Genomic DNA, 21353 nt, shown 5'->3' with positions numbered 1-21353 from the left:
TGTCTGTTTCACCCACAATACCAGGTTTGGTTTAATTGTATTGTAACTGTATAATTACAGTAATTGTATAATTACTGGATCAAGTACCACATTAAAAGGAGTTTCTGTATACAGTCGCCTGTTTCTACCAGTATGGAGTATGGAGTCAACCTATTTTGCTTTATTCCTAAGAAATGGAATAAAGATGGAAACACAAATTGCAGATAGAGAAAGATGGAAGCAAGGGAAAAGATTATTTAAAGTTTGGGAAATTTTAAAGATATGGGACAAGGATAAAGCATAAGAGGTTTCATAACAATGGAGATGATAAGATTCCATAAGGTCACTATGATGATTAGATTTAGGAGTGGGAAACAGATTTGGGTGGATAAAGCAAAGGAGCAAAGAGACTATTAAGAGGAAACACGAAAGTTAGATGTCCCTATTAGTTAGCTAATTACTGAAAAATTTGGCTAATAGAATTTTAGGGAAATTTAGCTATATTGATTTTTTAAATTTGTAGCAACGATCTTATACTTCAATAAAAAACAGAGTACTTGTTTGCATTCTACTTGATTTTTTTCACCTGCATACTATTCTTCAATATTCTTCAATCTATACCAACCAGTTTGTGCCTTCCTTAAGTACTGCCAGAAACTATCAACTCTTTCTCCTGTTACAAAATTATAGCTTAAAAAAGTTCTTCACTCTTGTTGTCAAACGAATACACAGATATCAAACAATAATCGTTTACAAATTATAATGAAAGAATAATATACCATTACAAAAAAAAAAGGGCCCAGATACAGATATATCAAGAAGTGTACAGGATTTACATAATGAAAAAAGCTACCAAAGGCTAATGAAGGACATAAAATAAGACAAATTGAGAGACATAACATGTACCTGGATACACTGATACAAGAGACTGATTCTCAGTTAAAATTCTCTTCACCTAATTACAATCAAAATCTCACTAAGATCTCTCTTTAGCTTGGCATAGTGATTAAAAATTCATCTCAAATAATGTAGAGGTAAACATTTCCAAGAGAATACTGAAAAGGAAGACTAAGGAGGGAAACCTTGGACCTGTAATAGATATTTCTATTTTACACACTACTGACGCTAGAAGAAGCAGACCAGAATGGAAAACCCAGAAACAGAAAAAACATCCGAGAATTAAATGTAAGATTAAGGGGTAAACTAGGTGAGGAAAGATGGATTGTTTGGGACAAGTGGATAACCATTTTTTTAAAAGTTCTCATATGTTACACCATGCTCCAAAATAAATCTTGAATTTAGAGACTTAATTAGGGGAAAATAAAAGCAAAAACTAAAATATAGGTGAAGAAAATGTGCAGACGGAACGCTGGGCCACAGGGGAGGGTCAGGAGGCACGCGGAAACGCGTCTTCATTTCATCTGGAGAAACTGCGTTGGTTTCTCCTAAGTTTGCACTTGATGACACCTGTCGCCACAGTCTCTGGAACCATGAAAACAGCTTTCTGTAGTTCCATCTGTTAAATTCCATGGAGAAAGCCTGGGGCCCAGAGGGATGTGGAAAGGAATAAACTGAGGGATAAGGAGATTTACAGAGTATTTTTAGGGGAGCTCTCTGGGGGACGAGACCTTCTGCATCCTGAAGCTCCACGCCACTCTAGCCCCAGTCGCATGCGAAGACGACTCTCTCACAGGGGAGATTCTAAAATTTGCAAATGTCCAGAAACGCCCAGCCAGCTCGCACCACCGTTGGAAAACAACCCAGCGCGTCCCACAAACAGTCGCAGAGATTTGTGACGTTCGGGCCTCGCACATGCGCACTGGGCACTCCTGCGCTCCGTGCCTCTGTGCGCAAGCGCAGTGACGCCGTCTTACAAGGCGCGCGCGCGCACTGTGTTTAGCTGTATCGCTTGGCTACGGTTATTCTGGGCTGAAAGCTGAGACACCGCGGAGCTTCCCAGCTGGGATGTTGTGGCTAGACCGCGTAGGCTTATCTGTACCGCTAGTGTTAGGCTCAGGAGACTGTGAGAAGCCGAGGGGGAGGGGAGGTGTGTCTGAAGCGTGTAGGCTCTGCGATGAAGAAGATTTTTGGCTTCGGAAGTAAGAAGGGCGAGTCGCCCTTCGGCTCCTCCACCAGCCCGCGGAGAGAGAGCGGTAATCGGGTCAACGCCCGGCCCGAGTACCACATCCGACGCAAGGATCTCGGGAAGGTCCACAAAGCTGCCAGCGTGGGCAACGTAGCCAAAGTGCAGCAGATTCTGTTGCTTGGGAAGAATGGCTTGAACGACAGGGACAAGATGAACAGGTAACCGGGGCGGGCGGGAGGAGGCGGGGCGGGCCTGGGTGGGGCCCCTGCTGTCAGTTTCCCCTCCGAGGCTCGTGGACACCTACGTGGGGTCCCGCGCCCCGCAGACTTTATAGGCAGCAAAAGCCTTAGCTGGTTTCGGGCCCGCTCATGATTCCCCTTATAGAGCACTTTACTGACAGTTTTAAAGTCATTTGGCTGAATGTCAGTAATCACAGAAACGAAATTAAACATGAACAGCATCTTATTTTTAATGTACACATTTTTATACCGTAATGTTATATGTTACAGAGAAGTGCATAATGAGGAAAATAATTCTCATGACAGATCAACTTCTGGACTAAAAGTTCTTCAGATACAATCCCGTATCTTTAAAAAAAATAATTTATTTATTGCTGTGTTGGGTCTTCATTGCCGTGCACGGGCTTCTCATTGTGGTGGCTTCTCTTGTTGTGGAGCACGGGCTCTAGGCGCGCGAGCTCAGTTAGTTGTGGAACGTGGGCTCAGTAGATGTGGAACGTGGGCTAGGTAGTTGTGGCTTGCCGGCTCTAGAGCGCAGTCTCAGTAGTTGTGGCCCATGGGCTTAGTGTCTCTGCAGCATGTGGGATCTTCCTGGACCAGGGCTCGAACCCGTGTCCCCTGCATTAGCAGACGGATTCTTTTTTTTTTAAATTTATTTATTTTAATTTATTTATTTTTGGCTGTGCTGGGTCTTCACTGCTGCACGTGGGCTTTCTCTAGTTGCAGCGAGTGGGGGCTACTGTTCGTTGCAGTGCGTGGGCTTCTCATTGGGGTGGCTTCTGTTGTTGTGGAGCACGGGCTGTAGGTGCGCAGGCTTCAGTAGTTGTGGCATGCGGGCTCCGTAGTTGTGGTTTGCGGGCTCTAGAGCGCAGGCTCAGTAGTTGTGGCACACGGGCTTAGTTGCTCCACAATATGTGGGATCTTCCCCGACCAGGGCTCAAACCTGTGTCCCCTGCATTGGCAGGCGGATTCTTAACCTCTGTGCCACCAGGGAAGCCTGCAGTATCCGTTTTATATCAGTGTACACCTATGTATATATGTTCTCTACTGAAGGACCTTAGAAGACAGCTTTGAAGTGGGAAGATGGCTGTGTCCTTGAATAGGAAGACTCATTTTCTTAAAATGTATGGTCTTCCCATATTTAAACCAAATAGGCATATGGTGGTTTAAAAATTTTTGAGTTACACATGCTTTCTTTATTTGTTGTGATGAAATTAAAAGTTTTATGTAGTAGACAAAGATTTGCCCTTCTAGATATCAAAATGTGCTGTAAGTTCCCACAAATTATTCATTTACTAACAACTGAAAAGACAGATAAGTGAATGGAACAGAATAGAAAATGCCCAAACACCCAAATATATGTAAGACTTTAGAACTTGAACTGATGACATTTCATATTAGAAGGAAAAAATAGTTTGGAAATGGTGCAGGAGTAAACTGCTAACTATTTAGAGAAAAGTAACTAGACCTTTATCTCACAAAAATAAGTTTCAGATGGAGTACAGATCAAAAATTTTAAATATACAAAGTGAGAAAATGACCAGAAGAAAACAAAATTCCTATTTATACATTTTTTTGTGTGCTGACAAAGACCTTCCTAAGAATGACTTCAAAAGCAAGAATTCTGGAGGTTGATTTAACAACATTAAAAAATTAAAACCCTCTGTAGATCAGAAAAGAAGATTAACAAAATAAAAGACAATGAGCTTTTAAAATATATCAACGTATTTGTATCAGGCAAGAAAACATATCTTCACTTTACAGAGAATTCTTTGAAATCAGTAAGGGGAAAAAAACTCTAATTTGAAATTGAGCAACGTACTTTTTTGCATATCCATAAGCGACCAATGGATATAGGAAAAAAATTTAGCATTTCTGGTAAGAAAAGGAATTTAAGTTAAAGAGGAATGAAAAACCATTTTCCCTTCACAAAGTTTGTGAAGATGAAGAGCAGTGGTACTTATACTGCTGTTTAAAGTCTGAGTTGCTTTTGACTTTTCAAATAGGCAATTTGGTGATAAGTACCACATTTAAAAAATGTGTATTCCCTTTACACATCAATTCTCTTTATACAAATTAGAGGTAAATAATTAGAGATAAATTAGAGGTAGGTAACATACAATTTGTTGTTTTCAACACTGCTTAAAATAGCAATGTATTAAGACAAACTCAAAAGATTTTATAAATAAATTGCAGTGTTTCTGGTATGGTATGTTATGTGACCATTGAAGGTGGCATAGATAACAGATGTATGTTGACCTGCAGAGATGTACTTTGGTAGAATATTGAGAAAAAAAATCAATTTCATTATATATAAACACAAGAAGACTATGGTCTTATCTTAGACAAAAATATGTACAAAATATGATAATTTTTGTTATTTCTGAGCACTTGTATTATAAGTGAAGCTTTCTTTTCCTTTTAAAAATATCTGTGATTTCTACAGTGAACATGTACAAAAATTCTAGTAAATGTTTAGTATTAGTGAAATAATCCTGGGAGAGACCAGGAATATGAATCTTGTACAGATAAAAATAATTTCTCACTTTCTATTTTTTTTGGAAGTTTTTCAAGGATTGATATCTTCTGACAACTTTTAACCTCCTCAGAAGTAAAGGGAATCTTTTTATCCATGCCTGTAGATTTTACTAGGTATATATTTCGCTATATACACGTTTTTGATTTTGTGTAGCTTTATTACCTATAATATGTAAATGATTATAGATTAATCATTTTACTTCATTGAAGTCTTATGAAAATAAAAAATAGTTAATGTAAGTGGTGATTATTACTATTGAAAAAGTTTATTAGAGTTTTAGTTGTGTCCTTATGAGAATACAAAATCAAACATACAAATGTAAATGATTATTACTATTGCAAAAGTATTGCTTTACTTCCCAAAAGTTTTCTTTAAAAATATCGAACTCTCCAAAGTAACAACTGACATCAGAAATACAAAGAATCATGAGAGATTACTACAAGCAACTATATGCCAATAAAATGGACAACCTGGAAGAAATGGACAAATTCTTAGAAAAGCACAACCTTCCAAGATTTAACCAGGAAGAAATAGAAAATATAAACAGACCAATCACAAGCACTGAAATTGAAACTGTGATTAAAAGTCTTCCACCAGGGCTTCCCTGGTGGCGCAGTGGTTGAGATTCCACCTGCCGATGCAGGGGACACGGGTTCGTGCCCCGGTCCAGGAAGATCCCACATGCCGCGGAGCAGCTAAGCCCGTGAGCCATGGCCACTGAGCCTGCACGTCCGGAGCCTGTGCTCCACAACGGGAGAGGCCACAGCAGTGAGAGGTCCGCGTACCACTAAAAAAAACAAAAAAAAAAATCTTCCAACAAGTAAAAGCCCAGGACCAGATGGCTTCACAGGTGAATTCCATCAAACATTTACAGCAGAGATAAAACCTGTCCTTCTCAAACTCTTCCAAAATATAGCAGAGGGGGGAACACTCCCAAACTCATTCTACAAGGCCACCATCACCCTGATACCAAAACTAGACAAAGGTGTAACAAAAAACGAAAACTGCAGACCAATATCACTGATGAACGTAGATGCAAACATTCTCAAAAAAACCCTCACAAACAGAATCCAACAGCACATTAAAAGTATCATACACCACGATCAAGTGGGGTTTATCCCAGGAATGCAAGGATTCTTCAGTATACACCAATCAATGTGATGCACCACATTAACAAACTGAAGAATAAAAACCATATGATGATCTCAGTAGATGAATTTTTGACAAAATTCAACACCTGTTTATGATAAAAACTCTCCAGAAAGTAGGCATAGAGGGAACTTACCTCAACATAATAAAGGGCATATATGACAAACCCACAGCCAACATTGTTCTCAATGGTGAAAAACTTAAACCATTTCGTCTAAAATCAGGAACAAGACAAGGTTGCCCACTCTCACCAGTGTTATTCAACATAGTTTTGGAAGTTTTAGCCACAGCAATCAGAGAAGAAAAAGAAATAAAAGGAATCCAAATCAGAAAAGAAGAATTAAAGCTGTCACTATTTGCAGATGACATGATACTATACATAGAGAATCCTGAAGATGCTACCAGAAAACTACTGGAGCTAATCAATGAGTTTGGTAAAGTAGCAGGATACAAAATTAATGTACAGAAATCTCTTGCATTCCTAAACACTAATGATGAAAAATCTGAAAGAGAAATTAAGGAAACACTTCCATTTACCATTGCAACAAAAAGAATAAAATACCTAGGAATAAACCTACCTAAGGAGACAAAAGACCTGTATGCAGAAAACTATAAGACACTGATGAAAGAAATTAAAGATGACACAAACAGATGGAGAGAGATACCATGTTCTTGGATTGGAAGAATCAACATTGTGAAAATGACTATACTACCCAAAGCAAACTACAGTTTCAATGCAATCCCTATCAAACTACCAATGGCATTTTTCACAGAACTAGAACAAAAAATTTCACCATTTCTATGGAAACACAAAAGATGCCGAATAGCCAAAGCAATCTTGAGAAAGAAAAATGGAGCTGGAGGAATCAGGCTCCCTGACTTCAGACTATACTACAAAGCTACAGTAATCAAGACAGTATGGTACTGGTGCAAAAATAGAAATATAGACCACTGGAACAGGATAGAAGGCCCAGAGATAAACCCACGCACATATGGTCACCTTATCTTTGATAAAGGAGGCAAGAATATACAATGGAGAAAAGACAGCCTCTTCAGTAAGTGGTGTTGGGGAAACTGGACAGCTACATGTAAAAGAATGAAATTAGAGGAATGAAATTCCTCTAGAACTCTTAGAGGAAAACATAGGCAGAACACTCTATGACATCAATCACAGCAAGATCCTTTTTGACCCACCTCCTAGAGAAATGGAAATAAAAACAAAAATAAACAAATGGGACCTGATGAAACTTAAAAGCTTTTGCACAGCAAAGGAAACCATAAAATAGATGAAAAGACAATCCTCAGAATGGGAGAAAATATTTGCAAACGAAGCAACTGACAAAGGATTAATCTCCAAAATATACAAGCAGCTCATGCAGCTCAATATCAAAAAGACAAATAACCCAATCCAAAAATGGGCAGAAGACCTAAATAGCCATTTCTCCAAAGAAGATATACAGATTGCCAACAAACACATGAAAAGATGCTCAACATCACTAATCATTAGAGAAACGCAAATCAAAACTGCAGTGAGATATCACCTCACACTGGTCAGAATGGCCATCATGAAAAATCTACAAACAATAAATGCTGGAGAGGGTATGGGGAAAAGGGAACCCTTCTGCACTGTTGGTGGGAATGTAAATTGATACAGCCACTATGGAGAACAATATGGAGGTTCCTTAAAAAACTAAAAATAGAGCTACCATACAATCCAGCAATCCCACTTCTGGGCATATACCCTGAGAAAACCATAATTCAAAAAGAGTCACGCACCACAATGTTCATTGCAGCACTATTTACAATAGCCAGGACATGGAAGCAACCTAAGTGTCCATCGACAGATGAATGGATAAAGAAGATGTGGCACATATATACAATGGAATATTACTCAGCCATAAAAAGAAATGAAATTGAGTTATTTGTAGTGAGGTGGATGGACCTAGAGTCTGTCATACAGAGTGAAGTAAGTCATAAAGAGAAGAACAAATACCATGTTCTAACACATAGATATGGAATCTAAAAAAAAAAAGAAAAAGGTTCTGATGAACCTAGGAGCAGGACAGGAGTAAAGACACAGACATAGAGAATGAACTTGAGAACACGAGGAAAGGGGAAGATTAGGCTGGGACGAAGTGAGAGAGTAGCAGTGACATATATACAGTACTAAATGTAAAATAGATAGCTAGTGGGAAGCAGCTGCATCGCCTGGGAGATCAGCTCGGTGCTTTGTGACCACCTAGAGGGGTGGGATAGGGAGGGTGGGAGGGAATGCAAGAGGGAGGGGATATGGGGATATATGTATACATATAGCTGCTTCACTTCATTATACAGCAGAAACTAATAAATCATTGTAAAGCAATTGTACTCCAATAAAGATGTTAAAAAAATTATTGAACTCTCCTGTTATGTTTATCCATTGTTTAATCCATTTATTCATCAAATATAACTTGAATACCTATTATGTAGCACGTGTTTTCTACTCAGGACCCTGCATCTGTCTCTCAGAACCCTTTCATGCTTAAAAACTTCATGTTGCCCCCTGAGCAAGATGAGAAATTTAAAATTGAAGTATTAAGGCTTCGTCTCAATTGAAGCTTTGCTCCCTTCTTTCAAACAGAAGCATTTCTGAAGGTAGGAAATTGTAAAAGGTAACCTTTACTTGTCCTTTTGAACATTTATAATGGTATTAAATACTAATATTGATCATTGGAAATGTCTGATTTCACACAATCTATAAATGTAAATATTGAATAAAATGAGCCATCCCTATTCATTTGAATCCTGAATTTCCTTTGGCTTAAAGCTTCCTGAAAATCAGAGTTAGAATTACTTTTTTAAAAAATTCTTGTTTTGTTTGTTATTTTAGTTCTCTTTCCCCATGCTGCTTTTATTGTATTATTTTATTTTATTATTTATTTTATCATTTTTAAAATTGAAGTATAGGTGATTTACAGTATTGCTCATCATGCCTTTAAGAACTAAAAGTTATTTAAGTGCCAACCGTGTGACTAGAACTGCAGTAGACCTGTTATATAGATCATTATTTCATTTAATGTAAGGAACCATGAATTGCATGATGCCCCACTATTTTATATATTAATAAGAAATTTTTAAAAATGTTGCCAACTTGCAGATATAGAGAACAAACTAGTGGTTACCAGTGGGGAGAGGAAAGGGAGGAGGGGCAAGATAGGGGTAGGGAATTAAGAGGTACAAACTATTAGGTATAAAATAAGCTACAAGGATATATCGTACAACATGGGGAATATAGCCAATATTTTATAATAACTATAAATGGAATATATAACCTTTAAAAATTGTGAATCACTATGTTGTACCCCTATAATATATAATTTTTATTTTTATTTTTTATTTTTGGCTGTGTTGGTTCTTCGTTGCTGCGCGCAGGCTTTCTCTAGTTGTGGCGAGCGGGGGCTACTCTTCCTTGCGGTGTGCAGGCTTCTCATTGTGGTGGCTTCTCTTGTTGTGGAGCACGGGCTCTAGGCGTGTGGGCTCAGTAGTTATGGCTCGCGGGTCCTAGAGCGCAGGCTTAGTAGTTGTGGTGCACGGGCTTAGTTGCTTTGTGGCACGTGGGACCTTCTGGGATCGGGGCTTGAACCTGTGTCCCCTGCATTGACAAGTGGATTCTTCACCACTGAGCCACCAGGGAAGTTCCATAATTTATAATATTATACATCACCTATACTTAAATTTAAAAAAATGGCAACTTTAGGCACAGAGACGTTATGATAATTAGACCAACAGGAAAAATGAGAACTGAACAAACAAAAAATGCTACCAATTATAGTTGTAAGACATCGTGAATTATAAATTTCATTCCAATGTCAGAGATGTTAAAATGTGAGAAAGTGAGCATATTAGAATCATTGAAGTACAGTGTTCTCTCTAGTCCTCAAGACATATCTTCAAAAGAGGTATAATATCCTTTTACTTAATTGAAATGTTGCCCTTGTAAAATAGTAATAGTAATAATTATGATAATATTACCTAATAATTATTGAGCTGTTATCTGTGCGAGGAACTGTTCTAAACCCTTTGCATGGGTTCTCATTTAAGCATCACAGTGGTGTCCTGTGAGGTAACTACTGCTCTATCCCCATTTTGTTGATGAGGAAATTGAGGCACAGAAAGGCTCAGTGACAGCTAATAAGTGACACAGTTAAAGTCAAATTCAAACCCAAGTTGAGCTGAATCTCAAGGTCATGCTTTTTCTATTCAAGCAGGTTGTTCTTTCGTTAATGTGGAGAGTAAGAAGAGCTAATATATATTGTTCTTTCTCCAGAAGAAAACTAAATATTTGTTTTCAAGGGATAGGAATAGCATGCTATTAAATGTTTTCAATTACATGAACAATTGTATGTTTTGAAATAGTGCACTACTAATTTCCTAAAAACTCCTCTCGGTTTCGTAGGACTGCTCTCCATTTGGCCTGTGCCAATGGCCATCCGGCAGTGGTAACTCTCCTAGTGGAGAGAAAATGCCAGCTTAACCTCTGTGACAACGAAAACAGGACAGCGCTGATGAAGGTACATAGTAGCCAACCATGTCAACGTGAGATGGATTTGATTTAACTACTTAGAATAAAAATGGATTTATCTCATTTAAATATAACGAATTGGTGAAACTTCTGGAATGTTTACTTTGAATTCCTAGAATTTACAGTCTGTTTCTTGGCATAACACTTATAGGCCATACAATGCCAGGAAGAGGAGTGTGCAACTATTCTGCTGGAACATGGTGCCGACCCAAATGTCATGGACGTCAGTGGCAACACTGCTCTCCACTATGCTGCCCTTTATCAGAATATATCACTCGCAGCAAAGCTGCTTTCACATGACGCCAACATTGAAGCAAGCAACAAGGTATAGCTCAACTATATTTACAAAATATTTGCCATACATGGTTGTTTTTTTGTTTGTTTTAGCTGCAGATGTTTTATCTATAATAATATGTACACTGAATACCACCCATCAGGCCCTGTTACCATGGAAACAACTCCAAAGCCAAGTCACGGGCTGGAGAAAGGTGGTGCTCACAGAAAGAGCACAATTCTGTCTCCCAGCCACCCTTCTACCCCAGAAGGAAAATCTTCCCATTAGGATATGCCTGGGAGTGGCATCGAGATTCTGATACAGCCCTTGGTTAAGAACAATGGAATGGATGAGTGTGATCTATAAATTCACAGATCTCAAAAATAAGAAATCTCTAGAAGGGTTGGAGTTTGATAGATGCTACTTCCATCAACTCCCTCCTTTCCAACAATATTAGCCTGACTTTTATCTTTCTCTGCCTCTGTAATTGAGAAGGTAAAAGGGATATTATTGGCAATATCTATTGGCTTGAAGAATAACTCCTTTTTCCTTCCAACCACTAATCATTCACTGGCACTCAGAGAGTCTTTAGAAATTTGCTTATGGTGAGTCATTTAATAAGTAGAGTGTGACCCTTTGCGGATTTTGCACCTTTTGTTATCATCCAGGTCATTAGGTCAACAGATGTTTATCACAAACAGGGTTTTCCTGACTGCAGTAAGAGTAAAGCATGAGCCTTCTTTTGGTGAAAGCTGCATGACAGAGTCTTGCAGTGTGTCTGTTAGGTTCACTGGTCCCTGGCATAAGCAAGATGATAGTTTTAAACATCAAAACCCATGAAGTTAGTAACAGTACAGATAGGAATTGTTTTAATAATTTAGTTTCAGCAGTCTTATGAACTAATTATCCATTTGGTTAACATCAGGGAGAATTATAGAAATAGATTGTAGTTTTAACAGGCATTGGAAACATTCTTGAAGTGGGTATTATGAATCTTAATAGCAATTTTTATTACACGTTGGGACCCACTTTGTTTTGTAAAACACATGATACTAAAGAAAGGAAAGTTTTTTTGTTTTTTTTGCGGTACGCCGGCCTCTCACTGTTGTGGCCTCTCCTGTTGTGGAGCACAGGCTCCGGACATGCAGGCTCAGCGGCCATGGCCCACGGTCCCAGCCGCTCCGCGGCATGTGGCATCTTCCCAGACAGGGGCACGAACCCATGTCCCCTGCATCGGCAGGCAGACTCTCAACCACTGCGCCACCAGGGAAGCCCTAAAGAAAGGAAAGGTTTTACATGCAAATATTTGCTTTATACCCACCCGTTTGGAAACACTCACAGCAAACATAAAAACACAAGTGGGCTATAGACTAAACTTGGCCCCTGGATGTGTTTAGCTTTCCTCCACAAATTGAGTCAGCATTTAAAATTTAGGAGACTCATGCAGAAATCTGCATTTCAGGCTTCTCTTAAGGAATCCAATCTGGTCCCCCTTGAGCCCATGCTACTGTTTGGTCTGCCGTGCAAAGGGTGCCCCTTGTGTATGGGGCGCGTTCTCCAGTTTGCTGGCCTCACCTGGGTTCTTCACTTACTTGGGTCACCTACTTTGCCTCCATAAGCATCTGTGTTTCCAATTCCTGTATTACAGTTTATTTTGATAAATATTTCTAGATTTTAAAACAGTCATTAATTTCTAATCTATTTCATATTTTAAAAGAATCTCTTAAGAATGGGATAGAATTTTTCAAGTTAGAATTTATAAGTTGGTTTTTTAAAAAAACTCTCTTTCTTTACATGTTCATGTGAGAATCATACTCCCATTGGACTGTCTGTAAACCTTATGAGGTTAATTGGTTATCATTGGATAGGTTATGCATGTTGCAGACAGTATTATATCTTTCTCCTCAGCATTGTTCCTAAAATATGCAGTTGATTTAATAGTTAAATGATTATCTCTGGAGGAGTGTTTAGAGTGTATAGACTAGTATAGAGCAATAAAATAACTACAATATACCTGATAAATACTGTGATAGAAGCAAAGATCCTTGGAACCGGTAAATGTTGGAAGTGAGTTTTAGAGAATGACTTTGCAGTTAATCATGTGAAGAAGTGAGGAGGAGCATTTTAAAGAGAAGGAAGCAGCACAGGGTGGGTAAGAAGGAAGGGGCTCCTTTTTATTTACTTTCTATATTAGATGTTTAAGTTCAGAGAATCTATTATAAGTTTTAAAATTCAGTTTAGAAATATGTAACTTTGTACATTCTATATAAAGTGTTTCTTCTGTTTTACAGGAGGGCTTCACACCACTTTTACTTGCTGTAAGTGAAAACAAGCAGCAAATGGTGGAATTTTTAGTAAAGAAAGAAGCAAATATACATGTAGTTGATAAGATGAAAAGGTACAGTAGTTTGTTCTTTTTCTTTTTAAAAACCTTAGTGCTGTTCTAGAGTGGTGACAGAAAGATTGAATTAGTAAGAAGAGATTAATGTATAATCAACACATCATCAGGTCGGAAAGCAATTATTCTGACTGTGTATCATGAAAAATAATATAGCAGGATTCATATTCCTTTATAATATTGACTGATGTCATTTGCCACCTGATTTTTTTCTTTTTTTTGGTCATACGATCTTATAATAGCTAAGGGGTTTCATATTAGTTTTATTAGCTTTATAAAGTATGGATTCTACTTTTTAATTTACCTTATGACACAGTATTGACTTTCTTAATTCTTTAATAATAATTTTTTAACCTCTACTTTGTATATATTTTTCCTTAAAAGATGCATGTCTTTGGGATGACTCTTTGCTTTAAATTACTTTCTTTGAAGAATACTGATGTTATTAGGTTATCACAAAGTGATTGTTAATCACTATTACCAGATACTGTGGGCTCATCAGTTTTTATCCTTTTTCATTTCTAGTACTTTTTTTTTTTTTTTTTTTTTTGTGGTACGCTGGCCTCTCACTGTTGTGGCCTCTCCCGTTGCGGAGCACAGGCTCCGGACGCGCAGGCTCAGCGGCCATGGCTCACGGGCCCAGCCGCTCTGCGGTATGTGGGATCTTCCCGGACCGGGGCAGGAACCCGTGTCCCCTGCATCGGCAGGCGGACTCTCCACCACTACGCCACCAGGGAAGCCCCATTTCTAGTACATTTTGATGTTCTTATTTTTAATTGGTGAAGGTAGAAGGAAGAAAGATAGCTTTAATTGGATAAACATTTCCTTCAATGAAGACAAGTCATAGGTAGGTGATAAAGAGGAAAATGATGGGCTTTAGATTCAGACTGGGTTTAATTCCTAGCTTTCCTACTTATTAGGTGTATGACCTTGGGAACGTTACTTATTATCAGCAAATATGTTTCCTGATATGAAAAGGAGAGTAGTATATCCTTCAAGGGTGGTTGTGTGGAAGAAAGATTACATATATAGTATTTCATTTAGTGCCTAGCACATGCTTATCAGCATCCTTAACTGCACCCATGACTGTTTTTATTTCATTATTATTAATATTATTGTTTTAAGCCTGCAAATAGCTTATCCTTAACCTGACCTCTAGCTGATTTTGAAGTATAATATAACAGACTAAGGAAGAAATGGGGAATTCTTCCTTTATATACTCACCTTCTTCAGATAAGTGACCTCAGCATAGCTTCTTGTCCATCAAGGACTTTAAATTAGCAGTTTCTACTACATGCCATCCGAGTGGGACAGGAGGCTTCTTTTTTGTCCCTTCATTTTAGCCTTGGAGGTAATTTACAAAGATGAACACTTGAACGTGTAAATGGTCAGTTCTACATGGATTGGCAAGATATTAACTTGGTAAAGTATATTAAATTAGCTGTTAAGGTAAGTTAGCTAAAGTTCCTAAGGGTGAAATTATCTCTCTGTTATTTTAGAACAGCCCTCATACTTGCTGTAAACAATGATTCAACAAATATAGTCAGGCTGCTTCTTCAAGAAGGTATTGATGTCTTTTCTCAAGATTTCTATGGATGGACCGCAGACGAATATGCTCGTATTTATGGTTTTCATATGTAAGTGTTTACATTAAAATGCCAGTTATCACTAAACTGTGGTTAAAAATAATTTAACTGTTACTTGTTATGTGACAGGTGAGAGTTCTAGTTTGGTGCAGGCAGTTTGGGAATGGTGGTGAGATGTTCCCTATCATCAGCTGGAACCCAGCCAAAAGGCCAGACGAGTTAGATGTAGCAGTGGGCACAGGGTTCTTTATCTCAGGACTTTAAGACTTTATATCCTTAAAGATCCTAACATTATCCATTTCATTCCAAGTGTAACCCCTATGCATGGGGTACAAGTAGTGTCACAGCTCTGATTTTTCTAACTTGTTATTTGGGTCTTGAAGTGTTTAGTTCAGCAGACTATCCTATATTTTCTCTTGGGGACTTACTTCTATACTCTCCCTCTTAAATTTTGCAAGAACCTAAGGGATTCCCTAAGATCAAAGAGACAGTCCTCTTCCATAATTCATCTGGAGGGGAAAAAAAAGGGCATTCTCATCATTCTGTTGCTTGCGTTGATTCTGTTGCTGCAGTGTTGCTACTAAAACTGATCTTAGCAGGGTCTCCTTGGCAGCTGGATCTGGAGTCTGGATGTTGCTCTATAAAGACCTTTAATAATTTTAAAAGAAAAAAAGGAACCGGTCCTGCAGTCGGGTCACGATTGACCTTTGCTCCCAGGATGCCCTTGCTGATTCAGATTCCTCAGTTTTCATGGTGATGCACACTTAGACTTCAAAGTGACAACTTGTTTAGTTCTCATACATATGCCTGTAGCTCAGCCACTGTTCCAAAGCACCAGCACCCAGTTCTGGCACCTGGGCCTCCTAGCGTTAGCCACACACACCCTCCCTGACACACTCAAAAACCTTATGGAGAGCCCACATCTTAGCCTAGATCTTCACGATGAGTTACCCTTTGAGGCTCTTACTTGTCTTTTCTGCTAGCAGATGTCAATGGGAACCGTTTTAGGCTGTCAGAGAGGTTCAAATGCTCCTGCCGGGGGAGAGCAGACTTTCCTTTTTCCTTTGTTACCAGACCTGAACCTCAAGGCTGCTTTATATCCTGTGGGGCACTTTTTCTCAGGTTGTGGAAGGTCCCATATCATCCTCCTCAGAGTAGTGGGTGCCAGCTTGCCTGAGATTCCATAACTGAGGTTGGCCCCTCAAGTGATCTGTTTTCCATGATAATGAAAATCTTCTAAATGATTTACGTCTGCCTCAGCCTTCAAAGTATTTTCAGATTCTGCCTCATAAGGAACCCATTCACCAGAAATCCCTGAATCTCAAGTAGGTTAGTTGGCATTAGGAGAGGTAAGCCCCGTCCAGGACTTGTCAGCATCCATGGTAAAAGTAGGGTTATGTCTTCCAAGTGAACTGGAGATGAACATGGAGCTTAAGCATCCTTCTAAGAAAGATCTGCTGGTTCAGAGTTTGAGTAGGTAGAGAAGGAGTAGTAGTGGTCCAAGCCAGGTCTGGACTTCGATTAGTTTTCTACTCTTGGTGCGATTAGCTGCAATAATGGGGGGCAGTTATGTTATCTAATTTAATGAGGTCATATATTTATAAATAAATTCAGTTACAAATTATAGAATAGCTGAGAGTCCCTGAATTACAAACCACAAAGAAAGGACAGCTAATCACCCTGATTACTGACATTTTTCCTGAAAACTGCAACATTAGAATGTTAAACCTATGAAAGGACACACACATTGGGATTTTAATATGATTTTTACAAATTAATTTATATATTATTTATTTTTGGTTGCATTGGGTCTTTGTTGCTGCACGCGGGCTTCCTCTGGTTGTGGTGAGCGGGGGCTACTCTTTGTTGCGGTGCGCGGGCTTCTCATCACGGTGGCTTCTCTTGTTGTGGAGTTCGGGCTCTAGGCGTGTGGGCTTCAGTAGTTGTGGCGCGTGGGCTCAGTAGTGGCTCGCGGGCTCTAGAGCTCCGGCTCAGTAGTTGTGGCGCACGGGCTTAGTTGCTCCGCGGCATGTAGGATCTTCCCGGACCAGGGCTCGAACCCGTGTCCCCTGCAATGGCAGGCGGATTCTTAACCGCTGCGCCACCAGGGAAGTCCCACAATCGAAGTTTTGGTAATAGCTCTGACATTGTCTGAAGTGATCAAAGAATTTAATATATTTGGTAATTGTTTTTCATATTAGTATTAAAATAGTAATGTTATTTATCCCATTTTTAATACATAGCAACTGCCAACTGATTTCTGAATATAAAGAAGAAAAGAGACCTAAAACTCCTTCTCAAAGTAGCAACCCAGGTAAGACGTCTGATAGTGAATTACTCTTGGTGACCCTACCATAGATAAAGTAAGAGTGAGGAAGCTTTAATAATGAAAAAGCAATGAAAAAAACCAGTGTGTAAACTGCATGTATATTTTTATTTTTTAAATTAATTTCTTAACAGTCTAGTATTCAGAATTGTTTAAGAAGTTAATTGTAGGTAATTTAAAATCAGACAGTGTTGTCTGAAAAGAAATCCACATATTTAATCATGGTCCCTAAAATCCCATATTAAATCTTTGCGTAAATAAGAAAAAAGATTTTTTGGTTAGTACGTTGTATGTTTCCTGTATAATCACATGAATATTAGTTATTGTATAGTGATTAGCCTCACTCAGGCAAGCTGGCCTCCACTTCTCTGAGGAGGATGATATGGGACCTTCCACAACCTAAGAAAAAGTGCCCCACAGGATATAAAGCAGCCTTGAGGTTCAGATCTGGTAACAAAGGAAAAAGGAAAGTCTGCTCTCCCCCGGCAGGAGCATTTGAACCTCTCTGACAGCCTAAAACGTTTCCCATTGACATCTGCTAGCAGAAAAAACAAGTAAGAGCCTCAAAGGGTAACTCATCGTGAAGATCTGGGCTAAGATGTGGGCTCTCCATAAGGTTTTTGAGTGTGTCGGGGAGGGTGTGTGTGGCTAAGGCTAAAAAAGTTACCATCTTTAAGCCTGGGAACTCAACAGTACCTTCCTGGTACTTTAAACAAATGGCAAACAAGAAGAACTGCAAAGCTGAGCCAGTGTGCAGTGTACCAAGAAGAGATTATTTTTGAAAGCTACCTACGGATAGTACAGAAGTCAGAAAAGCAATGCCTGGTAGCAAAGCACTGGTTGTTTTCCACATTATTGTACCAGCGAGGTCTCGCTATTACCAACTTCATTCCTCACAAGTCCAAACAGAGTGAGATAGCCTGACTTCATTAGAACCAGATGTTTTCTTCTGTGTGTTGGATAATTGTCATGACACTATAATTTTGTTAGAACGAGATGCTCTGTTGCCATTAGTTAAAGGATTATCATAGTATTCAAATAGCCCAACTGGAGACTCAGCAAATTCTAATAAAAGCACAAAGATACTTCACATTAAGAAATACACTATTGTGTTCCCTAGATGTGGCACCTAGCGCATTGTACAATCTGTATGAGGACACCTCTAACATAGTAGACCTGTGTCCATCAAAGAACTTCTGTAGGTTGGTTTTACACGTTAGAGGAGATACAGAAATGAAATAGAGCTTTGGTCTTCAAGGTGCTCATAATAGAGTTGTCCCTGGTTAATTTCAGTATTTTTTTAAATGTAATTTTCAAAGAAAATATTCTAATTTATTTGTTAATTTGTCCACTTAACAAATAACTAACAAGTATCTTTTAGGTACTAGGCACTATTCTGATGTCACAGGATGCAAGCATTTAAAAAACGCAGTCCTTGGGCTTCCCTGGTGGCTCAGTGGTTGAGAGTCCACGTGCCGATGCAGGGGACACGGGTTCATGCCCCGGTCCGGGAGGATACCGCATGCCGCGGAGCGGCTGGGCCCGTGAGCCATGGCCGCCGAGCCTGCGCGTCCGGAGCCTGTGCTCCGCAACGGGAGAGGCCACAGCAGTGAGAGGCCCGCATACTGCAACAAAACAAAACAAAACAAAAAAAACACGGTTCTAGGGCTTCCCTGGTGGCGCAGTGGTTGAGAGTCCGCCTGCCGATTCAGGGGACACGGGTTCGTGCCCCGGTCCGGGGAGATCCCACATGCCGCGGAGTGGCTGGGCCCGTGAGCCATGGCCTCTGAGCCTGCGCGTCCAGAGCCTGTGCTCCACAACAAGAGAGGCCACAACAGTGAGAGGCCCGCGTACTGCAAAAAAAAATTAAAACAAAAATTAGAAAAATAATAAAAAACACAGTCCTTGCCCTCTAGGAGCTTGTTATTATAATGATAATTTTTATTATTTAGTATACTTTATTCTGTGCTTACTATGTCCCAGAGCCCACTAGGAGTTTATAAATTGTCTTTATGTATTTTTTTAAGTTGGTGTTTCATATGTGCCAGATATTTTAAGTCCATGGTGAGGAATTAGAGTTTTTAAAAAGTGCGTGGACTTTAAGGTAAGCGTGCAGAGTGAGGAGAAGTTTGCCAGGTAAAGAGGCAGAAGGACAGCGTTTGGCTGGAGGAACGTCTATCAAGATCACATGTTTTGCAGAAAGAACAGCAGTTCACAGGCTGAGATGTACGAGTGGACTTGGCAGGATTTATGAGCAGTTCAGTTTTGCTGGTGCAGAAAGGGTGCTGCGGGGATGGTTGGTAAAGAACACTTGAGGAGGGGCTGGAGAAAAGTAGGGCAGGCACTGAGCTCCACAGCGGGACAAACGGAAGGTCTGCTGGGGACAATCTGAGTCACATACTGCGGGGATCCTCCTCAAGGAATTTGAGTACCAGCCAATGACGAAAAGATATCAGTGGAATTACAAAACCCTTAACTGAGGACTGAGGGTCTTGAGATGGAGGGAAGTAGCAGTATTCCACATAGATCAGTCTCTATGTTTTAAAAAAAAATTTTATTTATTTATTTATTTTGGCTGCGTCAGGTCTTAGTTGTGGCGTGCAGACCCCTTGTTGCAGTGTGCGGGCTCCTCTCTAGTTGTGGCGTGTGGTAGATCAGTTCCTATATTTGTTCATCTGAGTGTGCTAAATAAAACTCTCATTCAAAATAAAAATTAAAAAGGAAAAACAAAAAAAAGAAAAGTAGGAGAGGATGGTGGTGATGTTGCAAAAAAATTTTTTAATGAAAATTTCAAGGAGGGAGTATCAATTATATCAAGTAAAATTACTGAAAAGAAAGTTGGATTTAACTCTTAAAAGTTCTTTGGTGGTAACCTTTTCATAAGGACAATTTAAGAGTCATAACATCTACTTTTTACATGAGTGGTACTTCTGATGTCCAAATATGGAAAAATCATCACATCTACCAAGGTCCTACCTAAGTTTTTCATAACAGCGGCCGCTGCCCACGCAGGGTCAGCAAAAACAGTCTGACCTGGTGAGTACGCTTGCCCCCGTTTTCCCAGAGTTGTCAAAACCTGGGAGTGGGACTTCACTGGTGGTCTAGTGGTTAAGACTTCTTGCTTCCACTGCAGGGGGCATGGGTTTGATCCCTGGGGAACTAAGATCCTGCATGCCGCTCGGTGTGGCCACAAAAACAAAAACAAAACAAAAAACCTGGGAGTCAACTGTGAGGAATTAAATCCTGCTTAGTTGGAGAAAATTAACTGATCTTTTCATTTTCTTTATAGGAACTTTCATACTTTAGAACATATTATCAATCATCAGAATTCTTTGGTTTTTTTCTGGTTGAAATAGGATTGTTGTTTGTTTCAATTACTTTCTGACGTCAGTGTTTCATCTAGACCTTTTATGCCTTTATTCAAATGTGTATAGAAATACAGGCAAATACCAAGAAAAACAGATTTGAGGAAGGTTATTCTGTGAAATAACCTGACTGTAATCACATATAACACATCAACCCAAATAATACAGACTTCATGTAAACAATGCAACTGTTTGAGAGGTTCCCCAAACCACACCAGGTTCGGCTCTTCCATAGAACTCCCAGGACTCAGCATGTGGTTGTACTCATGCTTGTGATTTATTACAGTGAAGGAATACCAAGCAAACTCAGCAAAGGGAAAAGGCACACGGTGCGAAGTCTGAAGGAAACCATGCGCAAGCTTGCAGGTGTCCTCTCCCTGTGGAGTTACTGCATGTGCTTCATTCCCCCAGCATCAGATTATGACAACACATGTGAAATGTTGTCCAGCAGTACCAGAGTCTCTCCCTCCCTCCTTCCCTCCCTCTCTTTTTTTGTTCATCAGCTTAAGAAACAATGACATATGACTTACAAGCTGAAAAAGCATGATTTCTATAATCATTTGCCACATAATGGGAAGGGTTGAGAAAAATGACATCCCTCACTACTACACAGCACTAACTGTTTGGACCATGCTGCTCTATGTGGTGGTGGGTCCAGATAGACTCTCGAGCAATGGAAGGAGACAGTCTCAAGAGATTATACTTTTAAAATGTATATATATTGAAAACTTAAAAAAAATTCAACTTCTCCATCCTCACCATCCAGTTGACCCCATTTGCCCTCCCCCGCCTCCCTTTCAGGAGATTATCCTTTATAAAACTGGAATTACAAAGTCTTTCATGCTTATCTT

General features: G+C 39.5%; 1 protein-coding gene and 1 pseudogene across 2 annotated transcripts in view; one reads left to right on the top strand and one right to left on the bottom strand.

The window, feature by feature from the left end:
* The window catches only part of LOC308611590 (ankyrin repeat domain-containing protein 26-like), a 61274-nt gene extending 59558 nt beyond the window's left edge, over window positions 1–1716 (bottom strand). The window contains exon 1 of the mRNA XM_081260313.1: window positions 1608–1716. The gene's annotated coding sequence lies outside the window, so the exon portion shown is untranslated. The remainder of the gene's footprint in view (window positions 1–1607) is intronic.
* A 196-nt stretch (window positions 1717–1912) lies between these two features.
* The window catches only part of LOC308611597 (ankyrin repeat domain-containing protein 26-like), a 159969-nt pseudogene continuing 140528 nt past the window's right edge, over window positions 1913–21353 (top strand). The window contains exons 1-7 of the transcript in view: window positions 1913–2283; window positions 10428–10542; window positions 10705–10878; window positions 13119–13225; window positions 17055–17125; window positions 19247–19433; window positions 20789–20868. The product of the transcript in view is annotated as an ankyrin repeat domain-containing protein 26-like (transcript). The remainder of the gene's footprint in view (window positions 2284–10427; window positions 10543–10704; window positions 10879–13118; window positions 13226–17054; window positions 17126–19246; window positions 19434–20788; window positions 20869–21353) is intronic.

This window comes from Mesoplodon bidens (assembly GCF_964165515.1).
Source record: "Mesoplodon bidens genome assembly, contig: HAP1_SCAFFOLD_129, whole genome shotgun sequence".
Classification (NCBI taxonomy): Eukaryota; Metazoa; Chordata; class Mammalia; order Artiodactyla; family Ziphiidae; genus Mesoplodon; species Mesoplodon bidens.
Note: the sequence above shows the minus strand (reverse complement) of the source record. Positions and strands in the feature narration are given on the sequence as shown.